The sequence below is a fragment of the Lepidochelys kempii genome, chromosome 3, assembly GCF_965140265.1.
Source record: "Lepidochelys kempii isolate rLepKem1 chromosome 3, rLepKem1.hap2, whole genome shotgun sequence".
Taxonomy (NCBI): domain Eukaryota; kingdom Metazoa; phylum Chordata; order Testudines; family Cheloniidae; genus Lepidochelys; species Lepidochelys kempii.
In genome coordinates this window covers 125,996,105-126,020,130 of record NC_133258.1, presented here as the reverse complement: position 1 = coordinate 126,020,130, position 24,026 = coordinate 125,996,105, and the positions used below count along the sequence as shown (strand labels likewise).

Genomic DNA, 24,026 nt, shown 5'->3' with positions numbered 1-24,026 from the left:
TGTTCTAGGGGGGGTCACTTTTAATTTGTATCCGAGTGTTGGCATCTCTCTGAAATACTTTTTATGTAAATGTATTTCAAGAGTGGAAAATAACTCTCTATTGGTAAACAGTAACCCTATTGAATGATTGTTGCCATATATCTGAAAACTCACAGGCTCAAACTTTCAGGAATGGCAAATTATTTCTGGGTGCCTAACATCTCTCAATTTGGAGATCTACAATCAGCAGTAATTCTATGTAATCTTGGTTATGACTAACAGCACAGTAGATGTCAAGAGGCTGATGACATGACACAGCAATTCTCTTGAGCACCAACCGAAACGTGCAAATAGGAAACTAAGTACTCACGTAGCGCTATCTGACGTCAAAGCCCTTTACAAACATTAATTACAAATGCTGAAGCAGCTGCTGATCTTTCCATTTAGAATTTATATAGAAGAGTTTGCACTCTGCTGTTTTCCTGGAATAAACATCCATCTAAATATTTCTGCTTCCAATGGATAAATATTTGTGTGTGTGTGTGTGTGTATATATATAATATATACACAAAGTGTATAATGGAGAAAATCCTCAAGTCTTTATTCACAGTCAAATTCTGCAGTACCTCAACTATTCAAAACTGAGCGTTCTCCACCTGTGAAAGTTATTTCTGCTCTGTGAGAAATCTGAGGAAAGAACACCTAGCTTGTTATTATTTTTGTGAACCCACGTAGCCCTTCCCCTGTGAGAATTTTATTTTTTCACATCTCTGTATAGATGCGTAAGGTCCTTCCAGCAGGAATGACCTCTGGCTTTCTATCTTGTGCAGCACCAAGTACACGCTCACCACTTAACCAATAATAGGATATATTGTCTTCAATGTTGTAGCTGTGTTGGTCCCAGGATATTAGGCTGTGTCTACACTGCCACTTTCAGCACTAAAACTTTAGCTGTTCGGGGGAGTGAAAAACACACACCCCTAAGCGACAAAAGTTTTAGTGCTGAAAAGCGCACTCCCGGCAATAAAGTGAATACCCCTCATTCAGGGTGGTTATTTTTTATTGCCAGGGTAGAGCTCTTCCCCCGGCAATAAAGCATGACTACACTGACCACATCGCAGCACTGCCATGGCCACGCTGTAATGTGGGCAGTGTGGACATACATACCCTTAGAGAGACAAGGTGGAACAGATTGCTTAGCATAAGTAGCTAACACACATAAATTGGTTAGTCTCTAAGGTGCCACAAGTACTCCTTTTCTTTTTACATTTCAAGGGGTCATTCAAGGTGAAGTGGCCTGTTAACATCTTTCCAGTCATGAAGCAGGGAGGGGGAAAACCAGGGTGAGTTTGTTAGCAGGTTACAGATTGTTGTAATAAGCCATAAATCCAGTGTCTCTCTTCAGTCTTCGATTTTTAGTGTCTAACAAAAAACAAGCTCACAGCTCGTCTTTTTGAAGGCGTTGTGCAAGTTTATTTCAAGGATGAGGACTGGGAGGTCAGATGAGTGATCACTTTGTTTCAGAGTAGCAGCCGTGTTAGTCTGTGTTCGCAAAAAGAAAAGGAGTACTAAGTGTTGACCCACAGGTGATACGGTGTTTTTGTCTCTTATGTTTCTGTGTGAGTTCCTTTTGAGCATGTAGTAATTGTCTGGTTTCACCCATTTTGTGTTTGGGGCATTAGGACACTGGATGTGGTACACCACATGGTGAGAGAGGCACATGTAAGACCCATGCATCTTGAAAGGTGTGTTAGGGGGGTTTTCCAGTCCTCATAGCAGTGGAGAGATGTCTGCAGGTTTTGCATCTGTTCTGGCAGGGTCTGGTGCTGCTTTGAGTTGGTGTCATAGACACTGACTCCGTGGGTGCTCCAGGGTGCTCAGCATCCACCAGCAGCCGCCTTATCAGCGCCTCCCCCTCCCTCCCTGAGACTACCGCCCACCGCAAACAGCTGTTTTGTGGCCTGGAGGAGGGATGGGGGAGGAGCAAGGACATAGTGCGCTCGGGGGAGGGTGTTGGGTGGGGAGGGGCCAGAACTGGGCGTGAAGAGGAAGAGTGGGGGTGGAGAAGGGGCGGGGCAGGGATGGGGCCTTAAAGGAAGGGGTGAGTGGAGGCAGGGTCTGGGGCAGAGCCGGGGGTTGAGCACCCCCAGCACTTTGGAAAGTCAGTGCCTGTGGTTGCTGTGTCTTGGTCTGTGGGGAGCTTGCTTCTGATGATAAGCTTGGAGAGATAGGGAGGTAGTTTGAAGGCCAAAAGAAATTCTACAACCTCATCCCTCATGAACCCACCCCAGTGTCCTTCTGCGTGCTTCTCAAGATACACAAACAAGGGAACCCAGGGAGACCCATCATACCTGGTCCGGGCACTCTTACTGACAGAATATCAGGACTCATAGAAACCATCCTCAAACCACTCACTGCACAAATGTCCAGCTTCCTCCAGGACACAACTGACTTACTCCACAACATTAACAAAATCTCTCAGAACGCCATCCTTGCCACCATGGATGTCACCTCCCTATACACCAATATTCTTCACAATGACTGCATCACTGCCTGCCTCAGATATTTACAAAACAATGGACCACACTTAGATATCCACTCCAAACACATCGCCAGACTCATCCACTTCATCCTCACCCATAACAATTTTACATTCAACAGATGCTTCTGGTTCCCCTCCCCCTGCATCTGCACAACATCACCATGCTTCCTAGAATACTCCACAGCTGCTTTTCTGACATTTAGTGGTAACACCTGGAAGTTGTGACAGGAAAGTGATCTCTGCCAGATCCCACCTGCTCCATTCAGATTGGTCACACTGTAGAGATCCCAGTCAGAGGGTATGTTTTCACTGACTTTTGTGCCTCGAGCTACTTGACCCTAGGGATCAGCATAGGGTAAAGAACAAAAGTTTCTAACCCAAATCAAAGATGTGGGGAGGTCCACATTAGCTTCTTACAGACATGTTATCTACCTCGAATTAACTGGCAATCAATTCACTTGAGTTACAAAAGTGAAGACCGCCGAGAAGCGTGGTGTAGGAAGGGAAATATTAAAAGAGCTGCAGTGAGAGCTGCTGTCAGTGAAGTTCCAAAGAATTTGGCACAGAGGATAATAGTTTTGACAGCTTAATTTGATCTTTAAGTGAGTTTTAAATTATTGCTGCCCACCCACACTGAGCAGGGCTGGAAATCCGTCCAATTTGAGATATTTATTACCATGTCAAATGATGGGCACAAATGCATGAGTGCTTGCTAGCTATAATTCAATAATTACTGGCAAAAGCATGGCTGCCCAGACTCTTCTTCTCCCCCCCCCCACCCCTGCACTGAACAGCATAAAGCTGAATGTCACCTTCCCATAAGTAAGGTTAAGATTTTTGTCATGGATATTTTTTAGTAAAAATCAGGGACAGGTCACGGGCTTCCATGAATTTTTAGTTATTGCCTGTGACCTGTCCCTGACTTTTACTAAAAATATCCCTGACAAAATGGGGAGGGAGGAGTGTCCCACACGTATAGCTGAGAGGTCCAGGGGCCCCCATGGACTGGCAGCAGGGCAGCTGGGGGGAGGGCCCACTGGCCACAGCAGCCTGGTGCTCCGGGGGGCATTCCCCCCTGGCCGTCTGCGACAGCTGAGAGCTGCCACGGGGCTGAAGTGAAAATGTCAGACATATTTGGAAATCGTGGATTCCGTGACATAATCATAGCCTTACTCATGAGTAGCCCTTGCAACCCCAAAAACCACATTGGTTGTTTTTCTGTATGAAGGTACATTTACAACAACATAAGGGAAATGGGGCAGGGGGAAATGACAGTTTAGGGAAAAAAGGGGGGGTGCAGAAAACCTTGCTGTTTGGATTAGTCTGAGGAACTAGTTTGTGGGTAAAGAAGGTGCGGCATTTAATGCATGTTTTAACCAAGGGTTACCCACTTATGATGAAACTCTTATTCTTCATCAGTAGATAATCTCTCCAGGCTGTTATGCCTCATTAGTCAGCATGATCCCAGAGTTCAGTGACAGCAAAGGTTATTGTAAAAACAGTACAGAACCTTTCACCTTCAGCAATCAATAGTTTCCAGCATTCACAGCTCCCAATGAGCCAGCTCTGTACCAAGAGAGCCCTGAAGTTCAAATATATGTGTGTATAGAGAAACATAGTATTTAGAGATGGAAGAGATCTATTAGATAATGGAGTCCCTCCCACTGCAAGGGCAAATGTATCCCCAGTTGTGGCTGTATTGTATATTAAGCTGATATTAGATTTTTAATATTAAACAATCTTAGAATGGAACAGTTGCAAGGATATGAGTAGTACACACGAACTCTTGTGACAATAAAAATAACCCTTACCAGTATTAAAATAGTACATGTATGAGTAGTCATATATTTATGGCATGGATACGTGATAGTGGAAAATTCTATAGTTGGGTATAGATCAAACCAAAATTAGTTACTTAATGACCTATTGCCTTCAGTGGTTGCTGCTGGGTGCTTAGTACTTCTGAAAAGCAGACCATTTGTTTAGGATCCTAAATAAAGATTTAGAAAACTAATTTTAGGCACTCACTTGAGGAAAAAACTTTGGTAATAATATTTAAAATTTAGAAAGATCTGTTTGGATGGATACCAATGGGGATAAAAGGCTGCAGTTAGGGATGTTTGCAGAACTTAAACTCTGAATTTTCTGACTTTCAAATGTTTCATGTTTCTTTTAAACTAAGATAGTGACATGAGGTTCTTTTTGTTTAACGCAATTTTAAATTTGGAAATATAGATTAAAGTACTACTTGTCTGGGAATTTCTTTAAAGTTGTGAGGTGTTTTGAATAAGCCCTTTAAAATGTTTCCACTTCTTAACACTATAAAAATTATTTTCTTGAAAGTATTTTTTTGGAAAACAGACAAGAATGTAATATGTTTAACAAAAACCTGGAGGCGTATTTCAGTGAAGCAGGGCTGCCCTTCACTCTGACTGAAACCCAGAGGACAGAAGCAGTGGGGTTCCTCTGTACTCTGTAGGAAACATGGCACACAGGAAGGACAGATTTATTAACTTGATTCTCACATCGTTGCTCTTAAGGTGTTTATAGGCTCCATCAGCTCTGCCGGGGAAAGTTCAAAGTTCCTTGAGCAGGAGCTGTTTTGAATCACACAAATTGATCCTGCTTTGAGCAGGGGGTTGGACTAGATGACCTCCTGAGGTCCCTTCCAACCCTGATATTCTATGATTCAAATTATAAACTCCACTAAACATATCTGAAGAGTTTGTTATAGTGGAATACAAGGACTAACAGTGGAGTTCAAGTATAAAGACACAGCCTTGTAAGACGTGTTCTATAGTAATTGGCACTGAGACTGTAGCCGCATATCCTTTCATCAGCGCTTTTGAACTTCATAATTATTATAGCGGTAAACACGGATCTTACAACTCTGCAAGATGGGCCTGTGTATCTTGTGAGAAGTGGGATGCACCTGCTGATCTGGTCAGTTGTACTGGCAATACCTACAGATTTTGAAAACTTTGTAGTGGGAAGCTTCAAGGTTTCTTGAGGAACAGAAGCTATTTGGCTCCCAGAGCTTAGCGGTTCCTGCCACACTGCAGTTTATGGAGCTTACACCCAGCATGGTGGCATCTCCCAAGTTTCTAAATTCCTTGAACAAATGGCACAGTCTGTATCTGCAAAGTTTGTGATCTTCTTGAGCCAAAGCTATTTGATTTATGGTGGTTATAGTTGTGCTGATTACGCTGCAGAATTTACAGCTTCTGAAAAGCCTAAAAATAACTTTAATTCCACAGAACTTGGAGTTCTCAGAGGTTAAAATATTCATAACAAACTTCAAATTAAACACACACACATATATATATATATACAAAAGTCCCAGGCAGCAGATGTCACTCAGGACACCGTTCTTCAAAAAACTGGAGTTTCCATACTGTAGCAGTGGCTTGTGTGTTCAACCATCAGGTGCAGTAACTCCCTCAGTGTTCCTCCTCACTGTGCCTGCCTCAGTTAGACCTGAGGCTAACCCCTAAAACCTCTCTGGTTCTGATGTAACAAGTCCAGTGAAACCACATGTATACAGAGAGTCTAAACATTCATCCCTTGGTGCAGAGTTTACAAATAACACATCCACCCAAATAAACAAACTTCATTCATTGGTGCACAGGTACAGAGCCCTATGCTACTGGGCTCTTCCACAGACTTTGTTCAAAAGTTTAACAGAACTACTCTCTCATGCTCTAGCCCAAAATCTTGCCTCTTCTTAAGCCCACCCTCATCCTTTTACTGTCCCTCGAGACCTCTTCCCAGCCTTTCCAAAACCCTTGAAGGCCCTTTACCTGGAGAAACCCAACAGTATGCTCTGTCCCCTTCAGGTCAAGAGACCCACAATAGGTTGTCCCTGGTCACCCACTGGTCTGAAGGAAGACTACTGCTTATATTTTCCCAACAATCTGCACCACATCCATTGTTCCCTAACATACAGGTCCCCTACTCCTTGGGAGCTACAAGTCCCAGAATGTCATGGTTCTGAACCTGGAAAATGGACAGAGCTGGACCCTGGTATGAAAAACAAAAGGTGGTTTATCCTCTTAATGGATCGCTTGAAAGATATTTTTGGGAAGAATGTAGCTATATGCCGTAAAGAAAAATAATTGCCATGGCTACACAAAGTCATTGTGTGAGAGAACATATATTCTGAGACTGTCACCCTGAACTGGAGAAACTTAAGTACCGCTGCTAGTATTGATTGCAAAATGATTCTCAAAAAGCCAACACAAAGACTTCACAGGTCAAAACAGTTAACAAAAAAATCATACAGCATCGTTGGAACTTTCTTTTTATTGGCTTTCCAAAGAGATTCTTTAAAGATTGACTCACTTGCATCTAGATCTTAATTTTTGTATGTGTGTATTTATACTTCTTGCTGTTTCTTTAGTAATTCAGAGCACAGGTTCAGATATGGATGAGAGGGCAACTTTTCTCTCTAAAAATAAATTCTGAGCACACAGCGTTTGCGAGTTATATTGTCTGTTTCTAGTCAAGCCAGCTGGAAATTCTCATTATATAAGGTCCTGATCAAATTATAGCCTCATCCCAATGATGCACTTAGAATTAAGATCCTGCACTAAGGGGAAAAAAATCCCATTTCTAAGGACTTTAAGAAATTATATAGCCCTAGAGGCTTAAAATGCTATTGTCCATCAGCAATAGAGTTTTTTTTTTAAATAGGAACTCAGTGTTACTCTATAGAATTATATCTACAGGGCAGGAGGAATTCTAAAACTGTGACTGTACTTTTTTAAAAAAACTTATTGACTGGTCTGCCCTTCTTTAAACAATTGATGGAACCCCACTGAAGATCCCATCAGATGTAGTTTTCAAAAGTTATCACGTTATATACGGACAAACAAGAGAAATGCCATTGAGTTGAATGTAGAGCCTCATTTTGCTCAGCCAGAAATAATCAGTCTGGATACATGCACTCTACTAAACCCAAGGGAAAACAATCCGAAATGCATCAGATGATGGGGGGGGGGAGGCATGGGGGTGAAATGAATACTAATTTGAATGACAGTAATCATAATAATTTAGCATTTTGCATGTTTAAAGCACTATATTGTTAACTGGTTAATTAATCACCATAACACAACCGTGAGGAAGGTGGCTGTTATGAGGAAGAACTCAAAACTGATTCAAAGGCTAGATTCTCCATTGCTCCTAAACAAAGGTTAACCTAAATTTGAAGTCGTCTAAGCCACACCTTTTCTCTACATTTTATTGGTTTCGTATTTTGTATCAATTGATGATTCAACCCAGGATCAAATATAATCCCCTTAAATGCTTGGGCTCTTGAAAAGGCTACATCTGTGCAACCGGCTGATGTCACATTGGCTGATGTCAATAACTTTGGATAATAGGAAGCCCTATGACTAGTCACAGCCCAAGCCGGAATCAAAAGAAATTGACTCCTAGAGCAAGCTCCATTTCTGGTCTTTTAGCAGTGAGTAATTGGTGGTCTAGGTACTGTGAAGGAATGTACTACCCCTTTAAAGGATAGGATGGAGCCTATGTCTGGGACAGCCTGGGGTGTAACAAGGAGGCCCTGCCCCACCCTAGGGCTGAGCTATATAAACAGGAAGAGGATGCTGAGCAAGAGAGGGAAGTATTCGTGCAATAGCACTCTACAGAGATTTTTATTATTATTATTATTATTTATTATTATTTTAATCTAGAAAAAACTGCAAATGCATTTCAGGGAAATACCCTGATTGCATAAACATACCTAGCAATTTCTTCCATAGAGAGAACAGATTTCTGTTGCATTTGTTTTGACCAGTCTTCTCTTATGCTTTCACTCATGTTCAAATTATCTAAAATTACTCTTGATACTTGTTGGGTTTTACCTGGCTGTCAATGAAATAGGGAAAGAATGTGGAGCCTTTTTCAAAATTTCTAAAAGAGCAACTGCCCTTGATCTGCAAAGTGCCTCTGAAGATATTTCCATAGAATGGACTGTCAACCTATTGCAACTGTCTGAAATCTCCAAGCAAATTGATTAGCATTCCTCCAAATGGTTGGGTTGACATGTGCAGGTTCACCGGTCTACATCTTGCATTTTGTTGTTTTTTATTTTTTTCCAGTACTGAGCAGCACATCATACTCATTTCATTGGGGATATTAAAGTTACAATTTTCCAAATCCTTTTGTTACTTTTGATCCAATTTGCTATCTAGCTCTTTAAAGTTTCCATAAATTCCAATATGTAGAGCAGAATAAATTAGTGGCCTTGGAAACACAGCTGCAGCTCCTGTTTAAAAAAAAAATATTAAAAGCTTTCAGACCTAATTTTTTTATAAAAAGCTCAAGTAATAGACTTGATCATAGTGCTTTTACCACTTCCCAACTTTCCCTTGGATTACAATTTTGTCATGTTTGTTATTTTGTCTGATGGCAGCTATTTGCAATTGTAGAAAATTCGAAATTGGCTTCTATTCTGCAGAAAAGACCACATGCAGTATTTCATACTGTTGAGTATCATCATTCTTTGCTTTTGTTGTAGATATAAAAGACTGAAGACCACCCAGATTGTTGTAGTTATTAGAAGTGGCCCTCTAGTCATGACTGAGATCCAAAGCACACGTTCCAATTTCAACCTGCCTAGCTACTCCATGTGGTCCCATACCAGCAGCAGCCATTCACTTATGTAAAACAGGATTATTTTCAACACCAGCTTCACATTCATCCTCAACTACAATTTCTGACATCTGAGGCTCTTGCAAAACATTTGCCTCAAAATTATCTTTCCATGTAGAGAATCTGTTTGCCAATTGCTTCAGATTTTGCTATGTGACCTTCAAAATGATGTGGTGATGATAATAATTGTTCTAGTCTGTATCTGGCACAGAACAGCAGGTGTTCTTCCTTTAACCCACCTTTGTCCTTTTTTTAATACTTTGTGAACTCTATTTGGCTTATTTTCCAGGTCATCTGCATGCTGTGGATAAATTTCTAGTTCAGAAGGAAGAGCAGTGTCTTCTGCTTTCAGTGTGGATAGCTAGCTGTTGTTGTTATTGAACATTAACTGCAATGATACAATGGGCATACCATCAAAATCTTGCCCATATGCTCAGGGTTCAGCTGATTGCCATATTTGGGTTTGGGAAGGAATTTTTCTCCAGAGCAGACTGGAAGACACCCTGGGGGTTTTTCGCCTTCCTCTGAAGCATGGGGCACGGGTCACTTGCTGGAGGATTCTCTGAACCTCGAAGTCTTTAAACCATGATTTGAGGACTTCAGTAGCTCAGACATAGGTGAGAGATTTATTGCAGGAGTGGGTGGGTGAGATTCTGTGGCCTGCATTGTGCAGGAGGTCAGACTAGATGATCATAATGGTCCCTTCTGACCTTAATATCTAATAATAATAAATAATATCTGTGAAAATGTTAAATGTTTCTTGGGCTGAGTAGTCAGAGAGGAAAAACTGTACTGCAGTTTTTCCAATATTGCCCTTTACATTGCTACGTTGAACATCACCAACCAATTCCTCAAAGGTTCTCCACTTGGGTTCCCCTTCATTGTCATATTTAGCTTTGTAATTTAAGTACAGCATCAATGGATAGGATGCACTGTGTATCCGTGTTGGCGTGTTCCCATCCATATTTATTGTGCAGGTTCATCAAAAGATCATTTCTCGCAGTTGAGTTGTCACTGTCCTACTCTTGACTATCTCAGTGGTGTCCTCCTAGTTCCAATGGGAACTTAGAGCAGATGTCTTCATTACTGGTTTTCTCTCTTTCCCCCCCTCCCCCTTATGAACCTAACTTTCCTATGCACTGATAACTGTTCCTCATCAGCACTGTCAAGCATTGGGTGATCCTTCAAGCCATAAAACTTCCACAGGTGTTGAAAATCTGTATGATACCAAAAGTTCTTAACATTGAAATATGGACAAATTAATGAAGAAATCAGCCCAATTTTGGAAGAACCATGAAGCAATTAAAGGATTTTCCTTAAGTTTTGCATACCTTCCATTTATTGTATATTTCTTGGCATTGCTAACTAATCTGTTTTTGAAGCTAGCAGTTGATATAGTTCAAACTAGTGCAGATAAGCTGCTCTTAATGTGAAGACCAGTGTTCAAGGTTGCAAAAACAGTATCTTATCTAAGAGTTCACTGCAGCATGTGCCAGTAAATGTTAGTACCCCTCAAAGATGAACTGTAGAACATTAGTTGTTTGGCAAGTATAAGCTCTGCATTCAGTAGTCTTTCCTTTAGCTCATTAAAACCATTTAATTCATTCCTTCATGAGGCAGTGTTTCCTAGAGGATAGAGCATTAGACTTGAATTCAGGAAACTCTGAATCTGTGCTTTGCCACTGACTTACTAGGTGACCTGGGAAGTCATTTCACCTCTCCATGCACCAGTTTTTCCATCTGTAAAATGAGGATAATGATGCCTATCTTCTTCAGTAAATTATACTGAGACCTACTGCTAAGCGCTATATCAGGCCCTAGGTGCTATTACACATACTATTCCATGCTGAGATGTGTGGTCCGTTGCATTGTGGAGTTCTGGGAAAAAAAATCAGATGTTTAGCAGCTCTCCTGTCTCTGTAATGCATGAAGTGTTGAAAATAGTTGGATGGATGGACAGTTAGCTCTCAATGAGTAAATCTGCAGCTCCATTGGGAAATAGCACTGTAAAGGTCATATCAATCTACCCAGTCTTCTCTAGCCATAGGACAGGCTCATTTTCTACATGAGCAGTGTTTTTGTTCTGTTTGCTGAAGGAGTTGCACCAAGGGAGCATCCAACTGTAATCACCACTTATTCCTTTTCAGCTGCCTGTAATCATGGTACATTTTGTAGTTAGTGTTGCATTTGGTCACCTACCATCTTTAGGGAGCTGCAACAAACTGTTTTAATGGATTTCTATTTCCCCACAGAAAATAGTACTACTTTTCAATTGCAAAAGCGCATTTTTACCATTTTCCAATTAACATGGAAATCAACATGCCCATTTTCTGTATTATCACAATAAAACCATTGAAGGCAGTGAGTTTAATGAATGCAGAAGCCACTTGAGTCTAGTGTTGACATCTTGCGGAAAGTTGATCACCTGTCTGCAATAACCAAACTGCTGTCTCTGTTAATTCTGTATACCAATGCTACTGGGCAAACTCTGGCAATCTGCAGTACCCATACTAGATTATGTAATTCAGGAGCCTGTGCTCTGGAATCCAAACAATTTTCAGCAGAAAATATATTTATTGGATTTGTATATTTTCTACATCAGTCACGAATGCTGTCAGTTGTGGCTCTTGCTCCCTGGGTTCCAGCCACCCAAATCCCTGAGAAAACCTGCTTCAATACAGAATTAACCCCCTTCCTCTGACCTATATCCTCAAGTTGTCACCTCCCACCCCACACTGGAACCCATAAAGGTTATAATCAAACTACTCTGACCTATGTTCTATGGGGACCCTATCCTGAAAGCTTTCTTGAAACCCCTCTTCTGGCCTTCACAACTGCCCCCTACCCCAGCCAATGTTTCCAAGCTCATGGTCAGAAGCAAGCTCCCCACAGACCAGGACACACCATCTCAAAGCAGCACCAGAAACAACAGATGCAAAACCTGCAGGTACATCTCCACTTCTACAATGACCAACAACCTTCCCTCCACCCCCCACAACATCCCTTCTAAGATCTGTGGGTCCCACATATGTGGCATACCTTATGCAGTGCTGGACACTAAATGCCTGAATATCAATTATGTGGGTGAAAACACACAAGCATTGGGCTCTTAAATGAACTCAGACAGGAAAATGATAAAAGACCAACACCCTAGCACTTGTGGGTGAACCCTTTTCACAGAGCAATCACTCTGTATCTGACCTCTCAGTCCTCATCCTCAAAGGAAACCTCCACAATGCTTTCAAAAGACAAGCCTAGGAGCTTGAATTCATAACTTTGCGAGACACTAAAAATCATAGTCTTAATAAAGAGACCAGATTTATGGCTTATTACAACAATCTGTAACCCACCAACCCCCCTTTTTGTCTTATGATTACAGGGGTATTAATGAGCCTCTTCAACTTGAATGATCCCTTAGAATAAGAGCTAACTACTTATGCTAAACTATCTGTTCAATCTGGTATTTAGCTGTGACACTGAGTACCTTTCCCAGTTCTGAGGAAGAGCTTGGTGTAGCTCAAAAGCTTGTGTCTCACCAACAGAAGTTGGTCCAATAAAACATGCTATCTCCCTGACCTCTCCCTAATATCCTGGGACCGGCACTGATACAACACAGCAAACAACACCAATTTATTTTCATGTTTGGGCAAAGTTTCTATTTGTGCTGATACTTGCATGATGCCCTTGGCTATCTAGCAGACAGTCACGTCGTAGCATAGTTTCCATAGCAAGGATAATTGCATTATACTCACTATTGGCTCAAAGCCACCTTTCATGCTCAGAAGGAGTTTCATGTTGACAGCATTCAGATTGCTGATTGGCTTTGTAGATCCCAAGTTCTTTTGTTTTTGTGCATGATCTAGGTAGTGAACTAAGTATCAGAAGGGTAGCGTCTTAGTCTCTATCCACAAAAACAACGAGGAGTCTGGTGGCACCTTAAAGACTAGCAGATTTATTTGGGCATAAGCTTTTCTGGGTAAAAACTCCACTTCAGCTGCTGCTAGATAGTTGGAGATGGCATAAGTAGACTTGGGAGAATGTGATTATTTTTGATACTATCCATCAAAATTATGAATGTTCTGGGTTTTTCAGCATTTTTTTAAATCTATTCACATTTTCAGTTGCAGGAAATTATGGCACATCAGAGAATAACTATTTAATGACGGTAGATTTTGAGATTTAAAAAGTTAAAGCTTCATAACTACTAAACCAAAAATTAGGGAGAGAAGGCAGGTGAGGTGAAATCTTGGACTAATTTCTGTTGGTAAAAGAGACAAGCTTTCGAGCTTACATAGAGCTCCCCTACAGATCTGGGAAAGATACTTGAGTGTCACAGCTAAATACAAGGTGGAACAGATTGTGTTAACTCCTTATGCTAAACATACTGTAAGAAACTATTCCAGGTGAAGAGGGCAGTTAACACCTCTGCAGTCACAGAAGGAAAAAAGGGAGGTTAGTGAGTTACAGATTGTCCTAATAAATCATAAACCCTGTGTCTTTATTAAGTCCTTGATTTTTAGTGTCTAACGAAATTATGAATTTAAATTCCCAGGCTCATCTTCTAAAGGTGTTTTGAAGATGGGGACTGAGAGGTCAGATATGGAATGATCACTTTGTGATAAGTGTTCGCCTGTGGGTGATTGTGTGTGACCACGCACCTCTTTGGTCACATCAGGGCTTTCTCCCTCTGGCATTAAGGGAGCCTAGGGTAAATTAGTCCCACTCGGGAGGTTTAATACTTCATGCTGGTTTCTTTATAGTATTTTACAGGGTAGGTTCGAGGGCTTCTTTTAAACAAAAATATTACATTTCCTAATTCCCATTGGAATTAGGAACAAACACAAGATTTCCCCTTATAGGGAAAAACAACTCTTTATCTCGGAGAAGCCTTTTGCCCTCACTGCACACAACCGTTCTGCAGCTTGCTTCTCATACCTCCTTCCTTTTCTTGCTCACTGGAAGAGGTTTTTAAAGGTCATAGGCTGCCCTTAATTAGACTCAGGTGCTAGAGCAAGTAGAATTTGCTGTTTATCAGATGCAAACAGTCCAATGGAACAAGTGTTCGGTGTGCTGGACAGAATTTGGAGTGAAGAGAAAAGTCAATTCAATGTGGACATGAGCAAAACAGCAGCTTTGATCAAAATGAATATTGACAATGTTTGTTCAGTATTTCATTATCAATTACTCACAACATGAAATCACTTGAAAAAAATCTGCCATTATGTCACCACAAAATGTCCTGTTTTTAGGCTTGTGGGGTGGCGGGGGTGTTTTGTAAATTATGGTCACCTTACTCCTGGGACACTCTTTTAGTTCAAAGAATCGCTTTTCTCACCTTTGCCCTCACAAACTGAAGCACAACGTCTGAGAGAGCCAAAGACTGGTCAATGGTATTTTCAAACGATAAAATAGCAAGCGATGTCAATCTCTCATCGGCCATCATCAATGAAAGGTATCTCTTAATGAGCCTGAACTTCGAAAAGCTGCACTCACAGCTGTGACTGGCAGCATGAGCAGAATCCTCAAACCTATCCACACATTAGGAAAAGTGTCCTTATGCTCTGAATCATGAATGAATTGAAGAACTTGCAGTGGAGAGTGCTTCCTGTTTGGCAAAATGTGATGGATGTTGTCCAATTTGACAGAGGTGTTTATCATTGACGTTCGAACATTCGCCATGTGTCAGCGTCCAGTGAAAGTCTTTACAAGTGTTCCAGAGTGTGTTTTCCTGTCCGCCAGCAGCTTACTAAGATCATACCAAAAACCCCAGGTCTTTTCATGGTGCTTCATTTGTCCAAATCTTTCTTTGATGGACACTTGAGTAGTATCGATGAGCAAGCAAAAAAACTCCCTTTTTGAATTTTTCTTCTGAGCTTACCATCACCTTGTCTCTACCCTTGTAACCAAACTGTCTCTCCTTGCAATGAATATGCGTTTCCTTGAAGACAGGCTCAACTCCTAAGTTTTCTGCCATTTCTTTGGCAGCAGTGATGGCATTGTCTCCGGAGGCCATAATGAAAACAAGGCAGCTTCTCATCAAAGTAGTAGTGGTCGCGACATCCATCGACCTGAGTGCTTACAACATTTACTTGGAGCAGAGATTGTGAGACCAGAAATGCAGTCAGTGATCTGGTTTGCCAGGCTTTGCACCTTGTGTCGGATTGTGGCCTAGGCGTTACTCAACTGCACCAGTTCCATCAGGCATCATAAAACTCAGTCACTTGGTACCTCACTGGCCTTATGCTGTCAATGTGGCTCTTCCAGCGAGTGTCACTTAGCTGCTTCATAGTCAAATTTGTAACATTGTCCAGAAAGATCTTCCACCTGATAGTTGATGCTGAAAACAGGACATATATCCCTTGCAGTACTCTGAAGAGAGATACTGAATCTAAAGAAGATGACGCTGTATCTGACCCAACCAAGTTGAGGGAGTGGCAGCCACAAGGCATGAAGAAAGCTCTTTGATCCAGCACAAGGATCCTTGCCTGGTAAACAGCACCCCAAGCCCAGTACCCCCCCAAGCCTGGCACCCCAGGCAAGTTGCCTGGGTTGCCTGCACCTAAATCCAGCCCTGTGCATTACAACATATTAATGGTGGTGATTTAAAAATTACTAAACTCTCTAATTTTAAAATAAAAATGTCAAAATAGAAATATTTTTTTTTCAAAACAATGTTTCAACTGACCCAACTCTTTTTTCAGAAATGTTATTGTGTAGAAAATTTCAACTCTTTGGTGCAGTTAGAAGAAAAAGTATTAGAAATGTTATAATTTCTCCTAGGATGGAAATTCGGAGTTTTGACCAGTCTCCTGAATCTACAGTAATGTTACCAGTCCCTGTCCCTATCCTGAATAAAACTCAATTGATGGGGCAGTTCAGAATCCCACTAGGTACAATCTCCATTGTGAGAGAGTGTGAGACACTGTCCATTCCTCCCAAAGATTCATTCCCAGTTCCCACTTGATATTATTTAAACACTTTCAGTCTTGACCCTAACAACCTATGTGTACGAGGGTGAGAATCTGTGCTGCACCAAGGCACAGCACAAGCCTCCTAGCACAGGAGGAGGTGGGGCTAAGTTGACTTTAAGCCACATTTGTGTGTCCTAGTTCTGGGTTGCTATGGGAACTGGAAAGGTTTGTCACGCTTTAGGCAGCCCTAGGAGCCTGTTTAAAGTCAGCCTCCCAGGACTATCCTATGTGTTGCAGCACTGCCTAGAATTTCAGTCCTAGCCCTGCCCCCAGCCTGTCCTCTATGCAGCGGTTTGCAAATGGGTCCTCGGAAAGCAGCCTATGGCCATCCACCACAGTGCCTGCACTGAGGCAATCTTCCTTTGGCCAGAATTAGGACTTCTTGAGCCCCTTTATGTCACTCTGGCCCTCCTACCTTGTGTAAAGGGCACAGAGCAGGGGTGAGGATTTCACCACAGATCTCTTTGGATGTTTATGGACAACCCAAGGGGGGCTCTTAACAGTTTTCAACCATAAAAACTGCATATTTCACTTCTGTGAAATACTGCAGAAAATATTTGCTGTAAAAGCTAAAACATTGGCATTTTCACACTTTATGGCAAAGTGAAGTGAGCCAAGCATTTTGCACCACTGTGTCTGTGCCACCCACCTGGCCTGAGCATCTTTTTAAGAACAAAGAAAATAAATGACAATTGATGACACCAAGTTGGATGTATGAAACTTGCCACCTTGAGAGATCCACCAGATCCTGGATGGCTGGCTCATCTCCATCTCAGACTGGAGAAGAGAGAAACAATTTAGTTGTTTCAGAGTAGCAGCCGTGTTAGTCTGTATCCACAAAAAGAACAGGAGTACTTGTGGCACCTTAGAGACTAACCAATTTATTTGAGCATAAGCTTTCGTGAGCTACAGCTCACTTCATCAGATGCATTGTTGTTCATGTTGACTTAGTGACATCACAGTAGCAAACACAAGGCAGACCATCATTTAATTCAGAAACATTTGGGCTATGGATAGGAGAGATGTGGGTGTTGACCTTCCATGGTAGGTGAGCAGCCTGCTGGTGAACACCTCAACATAACCATAGCAATAAAGGGAACTAGAGGCTCAAAGGAGAAATGACAGGTTTCAGAGTAACAGCCGTGTTAGTCTGAATTCGCAAAAAGAAAAGGAGTACTTGTGGCACCTTAGAGACTAACCAATTTATTTGAGCATGAGCTTTCGTGAGCTACAGCTCACTTCATTGGATGCATACCGTGGAAACTGCAGAAGACATTGTTTCATGGTCTCTGTGTGTATATAATGTCTTCTGCAGTTTCCACGGTATGCATCCGATGAAGTGAGCTGTAGCTCACGAAAGCTCATGCTCAAATAAATTGGTTAGTCTCTAAGGTGCTACAAGTACTCCTTTTCTTTTAAAGGAGAAATGGTGGCACAAGAGCAGTGCTGAGGGGAAGTTTAGGCTCTGTGTCGATTGACTGACTGACTGTCTTTGGAGTAAATAATGTAATATGTGTAGGTTTTTTCCATGCCTAATTTCTATGAGTTGGTACTAAATGTTAAAAGGGAGAACACCCATCTTGGTGAGGGAAAAGAGGCCATCTTACTGTGTAACTACTGTAAGTTTTTCATTATTTAAATACTGTATAAATTGTCAGCTAACTCCTCCCTTCATGATCATAACAATTTTCAGAGCGATTACTGATCCCCATTCATCTGGGGCCCCGTAGCCCTAATGCCTGGTTTATTTGTTCATTTCTGGTTTTAAAATTTTGTGATTCCTATAATGTGGGTAATTATTGCCTGTTAAATGCAGTTAAGTGCTGGTATGGCTTGCAGTAATAATATATCATATATCTAGGCAACTAAAGGAAAATGTAATATAAAATAAGGATAGGTTACAGGAGAATTTGTGACCAGAATCCAATATTGCATGCATCGTTTGACAGCAAATCATGTCAAATAAGGCAAATAATTCTAAATAAACAACATTTATATAACCAAGAAAGTATGGGTCTGCTGAGGCTGTACTCAGAAGTTAGAGCTTTTATTTGTACGGGAGACAGGCTGAATGATCTATGATTGTTTGTTAGTGTAGAATAGAAAGACACATTTCATGAATATCCATGTGTACAATTTTGTTATCCTGAGGTTTTCTCCTCTCCTGATGACTGGCAGATTTCTCTGTTCTTCATCAGTCTTTTTATTAATGTGCTCCTAGATATCCAACAACAATTGCACTCATAGGTATTGCATGTGGTGAATGTCAGCACACAATTTGGCCAACTGAGGAACTTTAGGTATATTGCACGTGAGGAGGCAGTGGATTGACCTGTGTGTGTGTGTGTGTGTGTGTGGACATTTAAAATGATGTCTCTGCATAGGGATTTTTTTCTTTTCATTGCAAATGTGATATTTTTATCCTTTAATTTTTTTATGGATTTAAATTACTTTTGTAATAAGCTTACTTTCATTTTCAATAACATTTCTGATCAAGAACTTTGCAAAATGATGGTGTTTTGTCCAGTGATTAGAGCTGTAGAGGAGAAAACCTGGACTCTCTTCCTGATCTTGACACTGATTTGTTGTGTGGCTTGGGACATGCCACTAAATCTGTTAGTGCCTCGGTTTCCCTGTTTATAAAACAAGGATAGCTGCCTCATAGTGATAATGTAAGATTAATTAATGTTTGTAAAGTGCTTTGAGAGCCTCATAAAAAGGTGGTGATATATGCTATAAGTGAAAAATATAATCAGACGTTTTGAGATATTTTCAAGACCTCTTTTCTTCCAACCCATAAAGTAAGTCCAAGCACTAAAGGATATCATTTGTCTATGGATAGCTGACTTAAAAAATAAATAAATTAAAAAGATTTCCTAAAAGTGGAATGTGTTGGTTTATGTAAGAACAATATTTAGAGGGAAAAAATTGCCATTACCTGAACTTGAGTTCTTAAAGTACAGCCTGAGACATTATTGATTTTTCTGAGTGCCCTTTAAGAAAGAATGTCTTGATTCTCTCTATCTGCTTGTTTCTGTGCAGCCACAGCTCTAAGCTTAAGTACCAAAGCTCACTTTTTATTTCTCTTTTCTCATCTCTAAAGATTCCACATTTCGGGGGGTGGGAAGTCTTTCTCCCAGAAAAGTAGCCAGTCCTCTAGGAAATGTTCAATGGCATTCTGCACAAGCCATTGCCATTATGCTTCGTTATTCAGGTGACAATAGTATAGCTTGCGGGGAGGGGGGTTCTGCATATTCTAACAGGTCCCTATGATGATAAGGTAATACAAAGATAAGGCAACTCTGGTTTTAACTTAAATAGGAGCTCAAATTCAAGTCTAAAGGAGAACTCAAGCTGCTGTGCCAATGCAAGATAAAATATCAGAATTGCCTCGTCTTTATTGCTATTTTTAACCTAAATTAGCCACTTCGGTTTGCTAACCCGAATTAAAGATTAAGAATACATTTATTTTTATTTTTCGGTGAAGACGTATCTTCAGGGCCAACTCTAGGATTTTTGCCACCCCAAGCAAAAAAATTTTGGCCGCCCCCGCTTTTTTTTTTAATGCCCACCCGCCCCAACTCCTTCCTAACCCCTTCCCCAAATCCCTGGCCCTGCCACCTCCCCCAGGCCTGCCGCATTTCCCCCCCCCCATTGCTTCCTGCGGCTCCCCTCTGCCCTAGCTCACCTCCACTCCGCCTGCTCCCTTGAACATGCTGCCACTCCACTTCTCCCCCCTCCCTCTCAGCAAGGGAGAGGCAGAACGGAGGTGAGCGAGGGTGAGGGAGGGAGAGCACAGGAAGTAACGGTGGGGTAGAGGAACCACTCCCCACCCCAGCTCACCTCCGCTCCACCCCCACCGCGTCCCCAAGCACACCGCCGCTTGGCTTCTCCTCCCTCCCTCGCTGCGCGAAACAGCTGTTTTGCGCGCAGCAAGCCTGGGAGGGGGCAGGGGGAGAAGCGGAGCAGCGGCAGTGCATTCAGGGGAGCAGGCGGACATGAGCTGGGGCGGTGCCAACCATGCCGCCCCTAGAACTGTACTGCCCCAAGCACCTGCTTGTTTTTCTAGTGCCTAGAGCCGGCCCTGCGTATCTTTAGTGTGATTCTCCATCTACAAGATAGTGGAGCAAGAGTAATGCATATTTTCTTTCAAAGTACAACCAATAGAGCCAGATTCTGATCTTGGTTAGGAAGCCTCTATTGCTTTGTATTTTGCAGAATCAGCTGCTGTGCATCTAGTTTATCTTCCATGACATGCATGCATATCTGAGATTAGAATCTAGTTCTCTAAATTGTTTCCTTCAAATGCAATAGACTGCACTTAAAAAAAAATTGAAGAAAATTCCTTAAATAGCTTTACTTCTGTGTCCACTATTCTGTATTGCCTGCCACTCTGTAATACTAAAGAGACAAAGTGGGTGAGTTAACTGAAGGCTATGTAGCTGAAGTCAATGTACCTTAGATCGATTTACAGCGGTGTCTACACGGCACTGTCAACAGGAGATGCTCTTCCGCTGACTTACCTCATTCTTCTTGGGGAGCTGGAGTACAGGAGTCTATGGAAGAGTGCTCTGCCATCGACATAGCAGGTCTTCACCAGACCTGCTAAATTGACACCACTGCATCGATCGCAGCATAAATATAGACAAGCCCTTTTATTGGACCAACTTCTCTGTTAGTGAGAGAGACAAGCTTTCGAGCCACTCAGAGGTCTACCCAGATATGACGAAGAGTCCTGTGTGGCTCATAAGCTTGTCTCTCTAACCAACAGAAAAGCTGGTCCAATAAAAGATAGCACCTCACCCACCTTCTCTCTGATATTCTGGGACTAACAGGGCTACAACTACACTGCGTACTTCGTAATACGCTCTTAGAACCTTGAAATTGAAACATATGTCCCTAAGTTTGAGTCAGTTCTCCTCTTTGTAACATCTGTGCAACTGCATTGAGATCTAGGGGTGTGGAGGAAATAATGGATGGCAGAATCTGACTATTAGTTTCCTTCATTTAACAAATGTTGATTTACCCTTACCCCCCAATCACCTACATTAGCATGTCTTCTAGTTCCCATCTTTGTTTTGGTCATTTCCTGTATGTTACCCTTCCTTAATAATCTCAGTACAACATGGTAAGAATTGAGTTTCTTAGTTAATTTGTACTCTCTCTGCTTGCTGAGTAGAGACATTTCTTATCCAATTTTAATAAGGGTAGAGATCAGCAAATAATTTGTAACAAATTATTTATCTGTTCAATTTTGTCTCTTTTCACAGAATGTTTGTGAGTAGATTGTGAAACTCATAATGAATCATATGTTCACACATTTTCTTGTACAATTAGCTCAAAAACAGCTTCTTGTGAGCATTTTTTAGTTGCATAAGGTAATGGAAGTTAGGTACCAAGGCACTCTTGAAATTCATACGGAGTGCCTGAATACCTTTAAAAATGTGGTCCAAGATCCCTTTTGAAAATGGGATTTAAGTTCCTAAATCACATAGGTGCTTCTGAAAATTTTACCCAGTGTGAATTGTGAACTTCATAGTTAAATATACAATGTGGAATGTGCTTTGGGAAGCTATTTTCAAGGATCCCTTCTGTTAGTAAGGCTCAGCTTTTCAGATATCAATGGAAAATGCACACACAAAGGTTATGATAGTTTAAGTTTTGAATTTGAACAAATATTCACAGAAAATGTTTTCCACTGTGACATAACAGTGCCCGTGACATAACAGTGTTAACGCCCTGGTGAGTTTGTGTTAAGTCCCCCTCTCTGCCAATTTACAAAGGAGATAAGTTGTTACAACCTCCTGCTACAGAAGGCTTGTCTCTTTAGGATAAACTGTAGTTGCTCATGCTTTTAGTTCTGGACATCCCCACTTGAATCCCTGGTATTTCGGCCATGAAGCCACCACCAGAGTTGCTCCCCAGAAAAATTAAATTGTTTTTGTGGTCCAAGTATCACATATTTAAGTATCTGACTGTTAAATCAGGAGTCCGCAATTTTAGGTGCCCTGACAACTCCCTTAAAGACAGACTCAGGTCACTTACTCATTTTTTCATTGAATCCCTTGTCACCAGCAGTCTGAAATGCTTGCTGCTTAGCACTAACACAAAATGTATAGGCTTGAACATTCCCTCTCAGATCTCTCAAACATGAGATCCTTGCATGGATTTTAGTGGTGGGGAGAATTCTTAACTCAGTTCAGAACTCCTTAACCCAGGAATACTGAGATGACCATAACAAGCACCCCCTTCTTGACTCTATCTCAACATACATTTTTAACTTCTTTAACTGAGGCATTGGAGGAGACGAGTAAGTGGAAAATTCTAGCAGTCATGAGAAAACTCATGCTAAATGGCCAAGTGCCACACTTACCCCAGCTGGCACAGGCAGGTGCATATCATGATGCTTGCTGTGCACTAGGTGGGTTTCATCCCTTGTGGGAGGGCAGGGCTTATTTCCTTCCCTTGGAGATTCCAGGGTTCCTTAAGAGCCCTTGCAGTATAGATTGCTGCAGGGACAGAGCAAACGTGCACATACCCCAGCTTCCTGGTGCACACCACCTCTCTGGCTGGCACCACTCAGTTTGAAGACAGCAATGCCCAGCTAGTGGCTACCCACCGTGCATGTGAGCTTGTAGCCACCTTGCCACCCTGTTTTAAGTTGGCAGAAGCAAGCAAAGTAAAATTGAGCCCTGTAACTTAACTACTGAACCAAGTTTCTTCAAACGTGATTTTTCTCCCACAATAAAGACTACTGAACACGTAAGCTTGATGTTTGTAGCTTCATCCGTTTTTTCTGAGTAACACAAACAGAAAATAAAATTGTGGTTTGGAACATATGAGCAAATTATGGCTTTTTTCCATGATTGTGTAACTCAAAAATAGTTCAGCTGGTTTTGTTCATACCTTTCAAATAAATTCACCTTCAGGCTAGGGTCAAGCATGGGGAAAGTGTCAGCCCAAGAAGAACTGGTTTGACAAAGGTCTGAGCAACTAAGGAGGAGTTAAATGTTGTTGTTTTAGAACACTGCATTACAGTAAAACATCAGCGTTACGAACTGACCAGACACCTCATTTGGACCAGAAGTACGCAATCAGGCAGCAGTGGAGACCAAGGGAAAAAAAACAAATACAATATAAAATTGTATTAAACTTAAAATACTTACAAAAAAAGGAAACACAGCATTCTTCTGCTGCATAGTAAAGTTTCAAAGTTGTATTAAATCAATGTTCAGTTGTAAACTTTTGAAAGAACAGCCATGACGTTTTGTTCAGAGTTACGAACATTTGCGTTATGAACAACCTCCATTCCCGAGGTTTTCCTAACTCTGAGGTTCTAATGTAATTAATTATAGCTCCCACTATGAGCAGAAACTATAGTACCCATGACCTTCCCTCTCATCCCTCTTTCCCCTCACTCACACTTTTTCTCTTGCAAAGCTATCCATCAAACAAACAATGACAAGTTACAGTTTAGAACAAATACTATTTAATTTTATTAACCTTCCCTATATGTTAATATTACTTTTTTCTTTCTAAATTAATATATTTTTACAGATCTATTAAATTATATTGCATTTATTTGCTTATGTACTTGCTAATGAAAATAATTAATTGGCAAAATTCAAAACCTTACTGCCAAAAAAATTTAAATGACTTTTCCAGTGACCTACAGTACAAACATCAACTCCTCCAAATTAGAGAGATGTAGACACCCTCCCCCCCCCCCCCCAAATGTCCATAGTCTTCAAGGCTGATAAACTGCATAGGGACAAGAACAGCACCATTTTAAGGGTAGCATTCGGCCAAACTAATCTAAGAATCCAGAGGACATCTTTGCCCGACTGAAGGCAATGGCAAAACCCTATTGACCTCAG

General features: G+C 41.3%; 1 protein-coding gene across 7 annotated transcripts in view; it reads left to right on the top strand.

The window, feature by feature from the left end:
• The window catches only part of RPS6KA2 (ribosomal protein S6 kinase A2), a 476,285-nt gene that overhangs the window by 320,783 nt on the left and 131,476 nt on the right, over positions 1–24,026 (top strand). The gene's annotated exons all lie outside the window — the stretch shown is intronic.